This window comes from Castor canadensis, chromosome 3, assembly GCF_047511655.1.
Source record: "Castor canadensis chromosome 3, mCasCan1.hap1v2, whole genome shotgun sequence".
Lineage (NCBI taxonomy): Eukaryota > Metazoa > Chordata > Mammalia > Rodentia > Castoridae > Castor > Castor canadensis.
Window position 1 is genome coordinate 142424328 of NC_133388.1, and position 15608 is coordinate 142439935.

The window sequence follows — 15608 nt, forward strand, 5'->3', positions numbered from 1 at the left end:
CTAAAAAGAGTGGTCAATTATAAATCAGACAGTGGGAGACAATAGCCAACCAGAGACACTATTTGTATGTAAGGAACCCCCCCCTCCAAAAAATCCTTTTCTCTCAAAAACCAAATTGTATAAGCTGTCCTCTTCAGGATCTAATGAAAAATACAAGTAGAATTTTTTCATTGACCTATTGAATTGAATGAATTTTTTAAAAAACTTATTACAAACAAAATTGAAATAAAAGAGACAGATGAGAAACAAGCACACACTACATGTGATAAAGAAAGTCTTAATTTCCTTACCACATAGAGGGTACCTAGAGACCCAGAATATAAACAATCCCATATTCAAATACACAATTCACATGAATGGACAATAACCCAAAAAAGACAAATAATCAGGATATAAAAAAGAAATTTGACCATAATAATAATCAAAGGGTTGGTCACTGAAATAATATCATAATTTATATGTTATAATTACTTATATGTATATTTCTGACACATATTAAAATAATGTTATATATTATACAATATGTATGCATTTATATATTATATGGTAAATTTTAAAGGAATATATCTATTCCACTACAACTTCTTTCTTTTTATTTTATCATTCTTACATTTACTCACATGTGTATACATTATTTGGGCCACCTCCCCACCTGGGGCAGAACCTTTTCTGCCCTCTTGTTTTCTGATTTTGTTAAAGAGAAAACAAAAGAAATAATAAGAAAAACATAGCATTTTTGAGAGTTTGAGATAATGATAGCTACAGTGAGAGATTCCCAGCTTTGCTTCTGTGCACATGTGTATTGCAACCCACATTGGTTCATCTCTACCAGATCTCTTCACTACTTCCTCCCTTCCCATAGTGGCCTCTGCCAGTTTGAGATTACTATATTTGCTCCTCTGCAATGAGCACATCAACTGCATTCAAGTTTTAGGCTTCCTTTCTTTTCCTTATTCCTCCTGTGCATGTTCTCCACTTAGTGTGTGACCCATGTCCAATAACATTACTGTGTTTGTTTTGGGTCTGTAATCTGCATATGAAGGAGAACATGCAATTTTTGGCCTTCTGAGCCTGACTAACTTCACTTAAGATGATGTTCTCCAGTTCTGTCCATTTATCTGCAAATGACAAAATTTCATTCTTCTTTGTGGCTGTGTAAAACTCCATTGTGTATAAATACCACATTTTCTTAATCCATTTGTCAGCCATAACTTGGCTATTGTGAATAGTGCTGCAATAAACATGGGTGTGCTGGTGACTTTGTACTAATCTGAGTCACATTCGTTTGGGTAGCTCTCTAGGAGTGGGATTGCTGGATCATATGGCAGATCTGTTTAGTTTTTAAGAAGCCTCCATATTGTTTTCCAAAGTGGTTGTACTAGCTTGCATTCCCACCAGCAGTGTATGAGGATTCCTTTTTCCCCACATCCTTGCCAACATTTCTTGTTGGTGGTGTTCTTAATTAAAGTTATTCTAACAGGAGTGAGGTGGAATCTTAGTGTGGTTTTGATTTGCATTTCCTTTATGGCCAGGGATGGTGAGCATTTTTTCATGTGTTTAGTTTGTTTTGTTTTGTTTTATTTTTTGGCCATTTGGACTTCTTCCTTGAAAGGTTTTGTTTTCTTCAGTTGCCCACTTCTTTACTGAATCATTGATTTGGGGTAGTTTAGTTTTTTGAGCTCCCTGTATATTCTGGTTATCAGCCCTTTGTCTGACGTAGAGCTAGCAAAAATTTTCTCCCACTCTGTGGGTGGTCTATTTAATTTAGAGACAATTTCTTCTGCTGTGCAGAAGCTTTTTAATTTCATATAGCCCCATTTGTCCATCCTTTCTCTTGAAAGGGCCGCCTGAGTTCTACTGAGAAAATCCTTGCCGATTTCTGTTGCTCCCAGAGTATTCCCTGCTCTTCCCTGTACTAACTGCAAGGTTTCAGGTCTGATATTAAGGTCCTTAATCCACTTTGAGTTGATACTAGTACAGGGGGATAGGCCTGGATCTAGTTTCAGTTTTCTGCAGGCAGATAACCAATATTCTCAGCAACATTTGTTGAAGAGGCTGCCTTTTCTCCATCATATGTTTTTGGCACCTTTGTCAAAAATAAGTTCACAATAATTTTTAGCAAACTAATTGAAGAAAAGTCAATTCAAGATTTTGTAATTTTTGTTGGCTGCTATGGTTCACACCTATAATTCCAGCTACTTGGGAGGCAGAGATTGGGAGGATCATGGCTCAGTCAGCATGGGCAAAAAGTGAACAAACCCCATCTCAACAAACAAGCCAGGCATGGAGATTCAAACTTGCAATCCCTGCTACACAAGGGTCATAGGTACGTGTATCACAGTCAGAGGTTGCTCCCAGGCAAAAAAGTACGAGACCCTATCTGAAAAGTAATCTAAAATCTATGATCATACTACCATGAATGCACCTGATCTCTTCTCAAAAATAGCAAAAGCAAAAAGGGCTGCAGATGTGGCTCAAGTGGTAGAATGCATAGCAAGTGCAAGGCCTTGAGTTCAAACCCCTGTACTGCTCCTTTTCCCCCAAAAATTTGGACTTCCTAAAGTAGATGGCTTTCATAGACAAAAACATCTTTGGGATTCTTCTCAGAATCTTTGATGGCACGTACACTAGTGGAAAACAATGAATTCCATTCTTCCTCAAATCAACAAAGCCAGATGTGTTGCCAGGCACTGTAGGGGTTCCCTCTAGAGGTGAAGCAGATGAGAATTTCTTCCCTTTAAACTTTTTCTTAGCAAAGGAACTTTTAACCATGTTGATTGTCAACTCCACAATTTCCAAAAAAGACCCATAAAATGCAAATTCTTTCCTGATATCAGAAATGCACAATATGTGAAAATCCAAACATGGATTTTGCCACTAGGACATCTGTGGTTTCACCCTCATTTGCAGTTTTTTTCAAAATGCATGCTAAAGGAAAAAAGGAAAGCTTTCAATTCCTTCATTATCTACTTCAAATGATAAAAAATAAATACCACCAATTCTGAACTCAATGACATTATTTAACAGAAACTAGTCCTACTGTTACTCTGCTCTAAGCTACAAATAAACCCTGCAATTTTCAGGGTAAATAGATTCACTGCAGTCACTCATTAGGTAAGTCTTTTACTTAGCATTTGCAAAGGGAAATGTTATAGAATGTATCATAGAGGAAAATTTATGTCCAAGTAAAATGCCAGACTTCAGATTGAGCCTTCTTCAAAAAGCATTTTCATCTGTTTTTGACTGGCCAATGTAATTGGCTCATTTGTGCCACAGAGTTTATGCTTTTATGGTATAGGTTTTTCTGTAAAAGAAATATTTAAGCTCTTGGGTTTCATAATGTTTGTGGCAAAAATAAAACCAATGAATTCTTGAGCAAATTTCACTTTCTTTGCTTTGACATTTTCAACTTCACCCTAAGTCCAATACAAATACAGATAGTTCTCTATAATGTAATCTCTAAGTTACATTTTTTTAATTTTTATTTTATTCATATGTGCATACAATGTTTGGGTCATTTCTCCCTCCTTCTCCCTGCCCCTCCCTTACCCCCCTCCCTTAGCCCCCCTTACCCCTCACTACCCAGCAGAAACTATTCTGCCCTTATCTGTAATTTTGTTGAAGAGAGAGTATAAGCAATAATAGGAAGGACCAAGAGTTTTTGCTAGGTGAGATAAGGCTAGCTATACAGGGAGTTGATTCCCATTGATTTCCTGTACATGTGTGTTATCTTCCAAGTTAATTCTTCTCGTACTAACCTTTCTCTAGTTCCTGGTCCCCTTCTCCTATTGGCCTCAGTTGCTTTAAAGTATCTGTTTTAGTTTCTTTGCATTGAGGGCAACAAATACTATCTAGTTTTTTAGGTGTCTTACCTATCCTCATACCTTCCTTGTGTGCTCTCGCTTTATCATGTGATCAAAGTCCAATCCCCTTGTTGTGTTTGCCCTTCATCTAATGTCTGCATATGTTGGAGAACATCATTCTGAGTGAGGTTAGCCTGGCCCAAAAGTCCAAGTTACATTTTTAAAAATTATATCAGTAGGAAGCAATCAATAGACATCATAACTTAGCAAAGTGGATGACCAATAGTTTTTGATCGTGTATTAAACAATTAGCTATTTCCTTAGAAGTAAGCTATAAGTTAAATAACGTGATTAATAAACATTATTTAATGAAGGAAATATTCAGAATTGTAGAAGACAAATGAGAAATTTGTTTCACCTAGCTCATTATGTCCGTCAAGTTATCCCAGGAACCAATAGGAATCTACAAAGCTTATGAAGCGTGATCTAACCTCCTGTCACTTTCTAGTATCTCAAGTCACCAAACACTTTTTGAATCCTTACCCTCTTTGAGATTACAAAACAGAATGGTACAACACCTTTACCCTTGAAAACTTTACAGTCTAGTAGGAGATACTTCAAGTGATCGTTTTAATGTAATGCCGTAAACCAATGAGACCATGTTAAGTAAAATTGCTATAGAGGGCTGGAAGAGAGCATGTAGCCTTCAAGGAACCTCCTGGAGAGGTCACACTGTCTAGGCTAAGTCTAAGGATGATGAAGCCTTAGGAGAAAAAATGGGAGAAGGACATTCAGCTAGAGCAAGCATCCAGAGCATAAGCAGAGAAGTCTAAAATAACAGAGGGCATGCAACAAATACATAGCACTTCAAATTTATAAAGTACAAGTAGGGAGAAAGTTAAAGACAAGAAATATTTGAAATCCAAATTCTGTAAAACCTGGCAATTGCTTATATATAGGTGTTGAGAGAGTGGGGAAATCGTCTAAGGGCTGATGCCTTTAAGGGAGCTTAGGATCCATCATGCCGGCTTTCTTATCTCCCACTCCCTCACACCACACTAAAGAAAACCTAATGTGTAGTGAATGACAGGTTTGCAGACAGAGTATATTAGACCACATCTACTACTTTTCATCTCCCCAAATGGTACTTGTTTTAAAGGGTGTCACTGTGTCCCAAGATCCTTGCTGAAGGCTTTCCTATCCATCCCCACCTCTAAGATTTCTTTAATTTCTCCTTACTCTGGTCAAGCAAATTAATGTCTAAAATCACATGTTTCAAGCTTAGTCATAGATGAATCTTTCATTATCTGATGCTGTATATTTTTCTACAAAATTAAAATAGCTTTTTTATTGAATCTAGTTTGATTTTTTAAATAATACCTTTTTGATTTTTACTTTTTTTAATTGTTAATTCTAACATTTATACAATTTGCAGAGGTAAATTGATGTGATTGCTGTAGGTCTTAATTTTGATAAGAACTGTACTATTGGATTATAGTCCAATGCAGTGGAGAGCTGAGAAGGTAAACTTTAAAATGAAGTCACAGATACATTTTCTATACATTTTTGTTTGAGGAAAATTATAATAAAGTCAGCAAGCAGTCACAAATGAAAGAACAAATAAATAAGTGGACTTAATAGTTAAGATGAAGAACAAAAATATCTGTTTCCAGTTTAAAATGGACAGCGTGGTTTATTTTGCAGCAAGAGGAGACAGGTGGTGGATGGTAATGAAGGGTCAGGAGAACCCATGGCTGCATTGGCACTTCCAGCTCATCACGCCTCCTCCACCACTGACATGAACATTTCCGCTGTTGGGCTGCTTTACAGGGGCCTTCCAGAGGGTGTCTTCAGCTAATAAGAGGAATGTGTTTTCAATGTTTGTATTTGTTTCAGCACTACCTCAAAGCACCTAATGCCATGCTCCCTTGTGATCCATTCTCCTTTTCTTTTGAATATCACACTTTTTTCCCAGTAATATTCGTTTCCCCCTCCTCCTTGGCATGCTTATCTATGCTTCTAAATCATTTGATGATGCTTTCAAAATGTACACCATTAGCAAAGCCGTATACTAGCATAATACCCATTGCTCCTCTGTAGTAGGAGGTTGTGATGGTGTGAAATTGCTCTTGGCCTGCTGTGTTCTGTACCTACCTGTAGCTTGATCTTTCCTTGTAATTCACCTATGTGGATTTTAAAGCCTATTCTTATGGTGGAAATAAAGGTGGTATCAAAAGAATGAAAAGGGTCACAGATCTTCCCTACTCCTGAATCCTGGAGAAACTTGAAAAGCAGGGAGTGTCCCAAAGCAGCTGGCTGTGGCCCTTCTCCACCCAGATAGAAATGTGGACAGTGGTGTAGTGCCCTTTTCCTACCCGCCCCCCATTATTCTGTGCACTCGGTTGGCGTTTGCAGGCAGCAGCAGTGTGTGATAGGGAGCAGCAGCAATTGGCTCTGGGCCTTTGACAACTAGGCCAGGAGCTGGGCCTCAGGGTCAGGCTGGAGGCTTTTGAAAACTGGGCCTGCGGCATGGTTCTGGTTCTTGGAGATCAGCCCAGGGCCCAAAGTGTTATAGCTCTTTCATGCCTCAAGCAGGGACCTGCTCCCAGAGGGGCCTCTCCGCCCACTGTTGCCCATGGGTGTCATCTATATTCTCCTTGCCACCAGCCACTGCCTGGCCAGTCCTGTCAGCTTCACCCCATGTGACTTCAGTCACCGTGCTGCTGCTCTCAGTGCCCTGTTGCTGGCTGACCACTGCTGGCTCCTTACTACTATGGGAACTAAGTAAGAGTTCCCTACTGCTTGCCAGTCCTGCTGCTGCTGCTGGGGAAAGGGGCTCCAAGTGGCCCCTCCTGCCACCACTGCCATCCTATCACCACTTCCTCTTCTTTTCTCTGTGCTACCACTTCAGCTGTCCTACTAATCAAAAGTAGGCAAGATGACTAGATAGAATCTTTATTGAGATCTAATGTTGTAACAACAAGGGGACAGCACAGGAAAGTCTCTCCCAGCTTCTCACAAAGTGAGTGGAATATCCTGCTTTTGTATCCAGAATGGTGTTGTGACAAAGGTATCAGCACCAATCACGGCAGTCTCTTCATGCAAATAAAGAGCTCTGTATGTAGCAATCATGGCATATTTCTGTCATCAATAACAGGTCCTCTGCTGGGCCCCGTCTCCTAACAGCCTGAACTCACTGGATTAATCCACTAATGAGAGTCACATCCTCATGATCCAATGACTTCTTACCAGTGCCACCAGTTGGGAACAAAGTCTTCAACACATGAGCCTTTTGGGGGACACTTCACATCCAAACCATAACAATTATTTCCTCCCTTTAGCTAACTTTGGACTTATTCTTCATTTTCTAGTTCCTTGAACTATAAAGTTAGGTTATTAGCTATCTTATTTTTTAATATAAATATTTAATAAGCTTCCCATGCACATTCTATGTTATTGATATAAATTAAAATTTATATGATTTATGTTGAATAGCATTAAAAATGTTTGTAGCTATAGTTATTCTTAATGCTTTTGGTCTTAACTTTTATTCCAGAATTAAAAGTGATTTGTCAGGCTGGGTATGGTGCTGCATGCCTGCAATCCCACTACTTGAGAGGCTGCGGCAGAATGATTGAAAGTTCAAAGCTGTCTGGACTTCATAGTGAGACCCTATCTCAAAAAAAATAACAAAAAATGTAATTTATACATTTCGCCATTACAAAAGTCTGTAAATCATCTGTATTTTCTATATATTTGCATTTATGGTGAGTTTTATACTTTCACATGTTTTGTGTTGCTGTTCCTTTTCAGCCTGCCTTTCATTCAACTTGAAGAATTCCTTTTAGTGATCCTTATGAGGCAGGTGGACTGAGGGTAAATTCCCTGAGCTTTTGTTTCTAGAAAAACCATTCTCTCCTCTACATTCTAAAGGACACATCTGCCTTACATAATATTCTTGGTCCTCAGGTGTGATTTTTGTTAGAACAGCCATTTCCATCTCCAGATTGAGGAAGATTCAGGGCCGTTACTGATTTAAGTAGGTTTTCTTCAGTTTCTGTGTCTTCTCCTGCTGGGACCCCACAACACACTGACGTCCCATCATGCCTTAGGTTTTCTACAGGATTGTTTTTTCTTTCTTTCTTTTTGTTCCTCTGACTGGTAATTTCAAACAGCTTGTCTTCAAGTTCACTAATTCTTTCTTCTACTTGATCAAATCTGCTATTAAAGATTTGCATTGGATTTTTAACTTCAGTCATTGCATTAATTTTTTTGGTGGTACTGGGGTTTGAACTCAGACCCTTGTGCTTCCTAGGCAGGAGCTCTACCATTTGAGCCACATCCCCTGGTCTTTTTTTTTTTTTTTTTTTTGGTTAGGGTCTTCTATTTTTGCCCTCCCACCTATGCCTCCTGCCTAGCTGGGATCACAGAAGTGCACCACCCTGCACCAGCCTGCACCACCCTGCCCAGCTTATTTGTTGAAATGGGATCTCACTAACTTTTTTTTTACTCAGTGGTCTCAAACTGCAATCCTCCAATCTCCATCCTCCCAAATAGCTGATTGCAGGCATGAAGAACCAAACTCAAAATCTTCAGCTCCAGAATTTCTGTCTCATCCTTTTTTATAGTTGCCATTTATTTGCCAATATTTTCATTTTATTCCTGTATGATTTTCCTGATTTTGTTTAGATTTTATGTTCTGTTATTCCTCCCTGAGTTTCTTTAAGATGATTATTTTCATAGATTTACACTTCTTTGGGTCAATTAAAGGAAGTTGTTTTTTTTGTTTTTTTTTTTTTTTTTTTGCTGTGATGGAAGTACATTGTGGCATTTACAAATATATCCACACATGAATTCACCTCCTCCACCATTCTCCTTCATTCTCCCTCCCCTCATTCCTGGAGTAGCTTAACAGATATCATTTTTGCATTTATTTCCATGTGTACACAATTTTTGCATCATATTCACCCTCCTACCACCTTCCCCCATGCCTCCCCCTCCAACTGGACCATCCTACCCCCTGGGCAGGGCTTGTTCTGAAATCCTGTTCTCTTTGTAGAAAAGATAACAAAAAACATGACATTTTAGCTTGTTTGAGATAAAGGTAGCTACACAGGGAGTTTCCTTGTGATATTTCCATGTGTGTATGAGTTATAACCCAACGGGTTTATCTCCTCTAATTTTCTTCATTCTACCTTAGTCCCTTTCTTATGGTAGTTTCACTTAGTTTAAGATTTCTATATTCATTCTTGTATAGAGAGTGTATCAACCCCATTCAAGCTCTTGGTTTCCCTGCTCCTCCCGTGCATGACCTCCCCTTAGTGTGACCTGCATCCCATAATACTGCTGCAAGTATGATGTTGGCTGTGGGTTTGTCATTTACAGTCTTTATTACATTGAGGTACATTCCTTCTATTCCTAGTTTCATCAGAGCTTTCATCATGAAATGGTATTGAATTTATCAGAGGCTTTTTCTGCATCCGTTTAAATGATCAGGTGATCTTTGTCTTTGCTTCTATTAATGTGCATATTACACTTATTGATTTGCTTATGTTGAACCACCCCTGCATTCCTGGAATGAAGCCAACTTGGTTGTGGTGGATGATCTTTCTGATATGTTGTTGGATTCAGTTTGCCATCATTTTATTGAGTATTTTTGCATTTATGCTTATTAAGGAGATTGGCCTGAAGTTATTCTTTTTGAATGTGTCCTTGTCTGGTTTTGGGATGAGTGTAATACTGGCTTCATAAAATGAAGTGTTAGGCGTGTTCCTTCCCTTACTTTTCCATGGAAAAGTTTAAGGAGTGTTGGTATTAGTTCTTCTTTAAAGATCTGGTAGAATTCAGTGCAGAGTCTGTCAGGTCCTGGACTTTTCTGTTTTGTGAGACTTTATTGCTGCTTTAATTTCAGCAATAGAGCTGTTTAAGTGATAAACTTCTTCTTGGTTCAGTTTTGGATGGTCATATGTGTCTAGAAATTTGTCCATTTCTTCAAGATTTTCCAACTTATTTGAATGTAGGTCTTCAAAGTAGTCCCTGATGATTCCCTGGATTTCTTTGGTGTTTGTTATCTCCCTTTTTTCATTTCTGATTTTATTAATTTGGCTTTTCCCTAAAGGAGATTTATTTTTCTCCTTTGGTTTTGTCATATTTCCCTAATACTTCATGTCCTAGTAGCTGTGTGTGGTTGCCCACACATTTGTCTTTATGAACTGGCTTTGACAGGGAAAGTTTTCACACATTCACCTGGCTTGTGATCCTGGCAATCCCCCAGACCTTTCCTATGACTGTGTCTTCTCTGTATTTGTGCACGTAAATTTCTAAATAGAAAGATTTACTAGTTTCTTTTTTTTAAGAGTCCATAATTTCTTTGTCCGTATTGTCAGACTGCCATCCCATGGGCCAGGACATTGCAGGCACATTCTGCTGGTGGAGTGGCTCAAGTGGTGGAATGCATGCCTAGCAAACATGAGGCACTGCATTCAAACTCTAGTCCTGCAGAAAAATAAAGTAAGATCAATAAAAAGACATAAGGCAGGGATACTTTTTAACCTCCCTCCTTCCCTGGAAAAGACTCAAATTCTACACCGTTCCTATCTTACAGAGTGATGTTGACAGGGTAGCCACTGCCCCTTTTCTTTACTCTTAACTTCTCTGTCAAACTCTACCTGTTCTGTGAGTGAAGGGGGAAAGAAACCAGTCCCTCAAGCTAGCACCTAAAAGCCAAGATGTTGAAAAATTGCTCCGCTCCTCCCTCCCTTCTGAAGGAGAAGTCTCAGGGTTGTGTGCCTTTTTCAGTTTTCCAGAGCCATGCCAGCAGCAAGACACCTAACCTTTTCTACGTTCTCAGCTACCCCAGACATCTGAAATATGGCAGTTCTGACAGCCATTGAGGAGCCTGGAACATTGGAACACACTCCAGTCTCTCTTTCCCCCCGGGAGAAACCTGGTACAGAAACAAGCTCCCTCTCCTCTTCCTCCCTCCCCTCTCTCTCTCAGTGTGGAGCTAGACTGGGGAAGGAAAGACAACATAGGTACTGTGAACTTGCTCTTCTGTTCCACTCTCGGTTTTGTGCTTCTCTGGGGCACTGCAAGATATGACTGGATTCTGAACTGCTCATGAAGGTGTACTGAATGACCCATACGTTGTTGAATCTGCTTCTGTCAAGAACAAAAGCTGAAACTATTTTGCCATCCTCTGACATCACTCTCCAAGGCAGGTGCTTTTGACATCCTCATTTCAAAGTATAAAACTGACACCCAGAGAGGTTAGGTAATTTGTTTGAAGTAGCACAGCCAAATTTTCCAACTTTTATAGTTCAGCTAAAAGATCAACAGCTTAATAACTCTTCATTGTTGTTTATTATTTTCAAGTTTTTTCTCAGTTACAATCTATGCTGACTTTTTATCCATGAATCATTATCTATTTCTAAAATTGAAAGAGCATACTCATCTGAAACATAGACACATGTTCAGTACAGCCTTCCATCATGGTGGAATGAATTCCTAAATATCAACTAATAGCACAGTTTATAATCTGAAAAGTTAAACATAAAACTTTGTTTTATTTTCTTGTCTACTTAATTTTTAGATTGAACATCTTTACCTATGCATGTATGCCACTTTTATTTTTTCTTGTCTACATTACCTAATCATAAGTTTTTAATGGTTTACTTGTCTTTCAAACTTAGTGGGCTTTGCCAAACAAGTGTGTGTGTGTGTGTGTGTGTGTGTGTGTGTGTGAGAGAGAGAGAGAGAGAGAGAGAGAGAGAGAGAGAGAGAGAAGAGTATGTGTCTTCTTTATTTAGGCTTTCTAGTTCATTCTAAAATTAATTTTAGTTTTATATTTTCTTTTAATATATTCATTGTTTCATTGTTTTAATTTTAAATCTTAGATCATCCAAGATTTTTTCTTTTGGGGGGGATGCTGAGATTCTCCCTATGTAGCCTACACTGGTCTCAAACTCATGATCCTCCTGCCTCAGTCTCTCAGCTATTGCAATTACAGGCAGGTGCTAGGGTTTGAACTCAGGGCCTCATGCTTACTAGGCAGATGGTCTATTACTTGAGCCACTCTACCAGCCCTTGCATTTTTTTAGACCTATTCTTGTATACTAAGTTATAAAAATAATATTTCATTTCCAGATAGTTGATATCACAACATAATTTAATAATAGAGTCAAGTCCATTTTCTTTTACTGGTTGAAATTGCACCTTTATTCTATTGTAAATCCTCTGATACATGTTGTACTTCTACAATCTATTTAGCTCTATTGATTTATCTTCTCCTGGGTCATTACCACACCATTTGTACCCAACCAGATTCTAACCTATTCAAATCAGAGGCTAGACTTTATACTTGTGCCTGTCTATGCATGTGTCCTCAAAACTAATCAAGACAACACTGTGTATTTATGGAGCTGAACTTTAGGAACTGGTCCCAGAATTTCACAACTCTGTATTTAGAAATTAGCCTTAAAACTTCCTCAACAAGTAGAGGAATGGACATGTCTCTGGAGCAATCTCAAATAATGGCAGGAATAAATGAGTTATTCTTTTGCTCTGTCCCATAATTGTCAGAGAATCAAAATTATTGGCTGCTTTTTTAAAATATGGCTCTTTACATCTGATTAGTTTGATTTAAAGTTATGATTATTGTAGACTGAGAAAAATTTTGTTCTTCTGCAATGAAATAGAGCAAAATTAATTTTTATCCTAGACATGAGCATAATTATGGTTTGGGGAAATTCCTTTGTTGTGGTATAAAAAACAGGGGCTTTGGTTCGAAGATCTGAGAGAAACTTAGGTTTTGTCACTGATTTGCTCTGCTTGATATATAACAGACACACAGTAGGAATTTTGAATAAATTAATAAATGATGAATTTATGTCTTTGTTTCTGCAATCATAAAATGTATTACTAAAGGCAACAATCCCCCTCAGTGACAACATGTACATTTTTTGGCATTGGAACCACTATAGAGGCCTCTCAGATAAAAGCAAAAGTCTCCTTTTTTTCTCTCTCTCTTTTATGTTCTCATTTTTACATTTACTTACATGTGCATACATTGTTTGTGCCACCTCCCCCAGACACTCCCCAACCCCCCTAGGCCCCAGCTTCCAGGCAAAACCTGTTCTGCCCTCTTCTTCTCTGATTTTGTTGAAGAGAAAACATAAGAGATATTAAGAAAAACATATCATTTTTGCTAGTTTGGAATAAAGATAGTTATACAGAGAGATTCTTAGCATTGCTTCCGTGCACAAAAGTCTCCTTTAAATTCAAGGATTCAGAACAGAAAAAGCGGATGCTGTATTTCTAGACCTAACATATAAATGTGGAAGCTGGATTATCCCATAGCTCTTGTCCCTTGGAAAGCATGCCTTGCCTCCTTCTTCACTCAAAGTCAATTACTGTTTCTCAAGAAAATTCACACACTACATCTAGCATTTTACAAAAGTTTCAGTGATTTCTCCATAGTTCCATGAAATAACAGAGGTGAGCAATATCTTTAATGTAGGGGCCCAGGCAGGTTGTGCTGCCAAGAAACCCAGGTCTGGAAAAGTCCAGGCTGAGAGAAATATGCAGGTCAGGATAAACAGAAGTCACCTGGGATGCAGAGTGAGGTGAAGACTTGACATGGGGAAAGAACACAAAAAAGTTGAGCTAGGAGAAAAATGCAAGAGAGAATAAGATTCAATAAGTAACTACATGTAAAAAGAGGGTTTATATAAAAAACAAAAGAAAGATATGCAAATAGCCAGAAACATATAAAGACTTTCAACATTTTCAACCACAATGAGTCACCACCTCATACCCATTAGGACAACCACTACAAAAATAATGAATAAATAAAATAAAAACAGTAATGGTGATATAGAGAAATTAAAACACTTGTGCCCTGTTAGTAGAAACATAACAGAAAAAAGTATGGCAGCTTCCTCAAAAAAACAAAAGCAGAGTTATCATATGATTGTGCAATTCCACATTTAGGCCTATTTCCCAGAATAATGATAGGAAAGTCTTGAAGAGATATATGCACACCCGTGGGCATTCCAACATCATTCACAGTACCAATAGGTAGAAACAACCAAAGCCCAGCAATGGGCGGATGGATAAAGAAAATGTTTAATATATATATATGTATGTATATACACACACACATATTGGATATGAGTGTGTGCATGTGTAGATAGATGGTAGATGTGTAGATAGATGATAGATACATAGATAGATGATAGATAGATAGAATGGAACATTATTCAGCTTTAAAAGAAAGGAAATTCTGACACATGCTATAACATGTGTCAGAACATTATGCAGAGTGGAATAAACCAGTCATAAAACTACAAATTCTTAGCCAGGTGTGGTGGCTCACAGCAGTGATCCTATCTACTGTGATCCTTTGATCTCCACCTCCTAATCCCATCTACTTAGGAGGTGGAGATCAAAGGATCACCAGAAGAAATTGGAGACTCCATCTCAACCAATAAAAGCTGGGCATATTGATTCACACCTGCCAACCCAGCTGTGCAAGAAGCATAAATAAGAGGATCACAGTTCAGACCAACCTGAGCATAAATCTGAGAACTTATTCAAAAAATAACCTATGCAACAGACTGGCAGAGTGGCTCAGGTAGTAGAGTGCCTACCTAGCAAGTGTGAGGCCCTGAGTTCAAATCCCAGTACCACCAAATAAAAAAGCAACCTGGATGGTTTCACTATTATGAAGTACCTGTAACCGTCATATTCCTAGAGAAAAGTAAATGGTGGTTCTCAGGAGATGGAGAGAAAAAAGAATGGAGAGTTATTTTTTTAATGAGTACAGAGTCTCCAGGCTTTTTTTTTTTTTTTTTTGGTGGTATGGAGGTTTGAACTCTGAGCCTCATGCTTCCTAAGCAAGTGCTCTACCACTTGAGTCACACACCCAACCTGGTTTTTTTGTTTTTGTTTTTGTTTTTGTTTTTGTTTTGCTTTGTTTATTTTCTCAGATAGGATCTTGCATTTTCACCCAGGGCTGACCTCAGACCTCAATCCTTGTAGCTACAGCCTCCTACATACCTGGAAATACAGATGTGAGACACTGCACCTGCTTTCACAGTTTCAGTTTTACAAGGTAAGAAGAGTTCTAGAGATGGATGGTGGTGGTGGTTGCACAAAAATTAGAATGCATTTAATAACACTGAATCATGTACTTAAAATGATTAAGATGGTAAAATTTATGTACTTTGCCACAATTAAAAATTAAAAAGCATAATAGCAATATACAAAATAAACCTGCTATACCCCAAAAATGAGCTCACTGAAAAGAGCTCAGGAAAGCAATCCCATTCGCAGCAGCCTCAAAAAATATAAGGAATAAACATTTTTACAACATTTTATTAGCATATATTAGTTGTACTAAGGGGTTTCATCATGATATTTCCATATATGTATACAATGTGCCATTCAAACTCACCATCTCTATCACTACCCCTTATCTCCTGTCCACTTGCTTAAGACAATTTCAGCAGGTTTTACTGTTCTATTTCATACATGCGTATAAAGTACTTCAAACATATTCACCCCCTGTAAACCTCTCTTTTCACCTTTGCCACTCTTGCTGGTTGGTATCCATATCCAAATAGAACCTGTTTCACATGCTAGGAATAAACTTAACCAAAAATCTTAAAGACCTGTATAATGATAGCTATAAAGCACTGAAGAAAGAAATTGAAGAAGACACAAGAAGACGAAAAGACTTCCCACTTGGATGGATCAGAAGAATAAATGTAGTTAAAATGGCCATACTACCAAAAGCAATAGACA

The 15608-nt window shown here is 38.2% G+C and overlaps 1 pseudogene; it reads right to left on the bottom strand.

Moving 5' to 3' along the window:
• Positions 1-5500: 5500 nt before the first annotated feature.
• Positions 5501-6334, bottom strand: LOC141421443 (ras-related protein Rab-10 pseudogene; annotated as a pseudogene).
• Positions 6335-15608: the final 9274 nt, after the last annotated feature.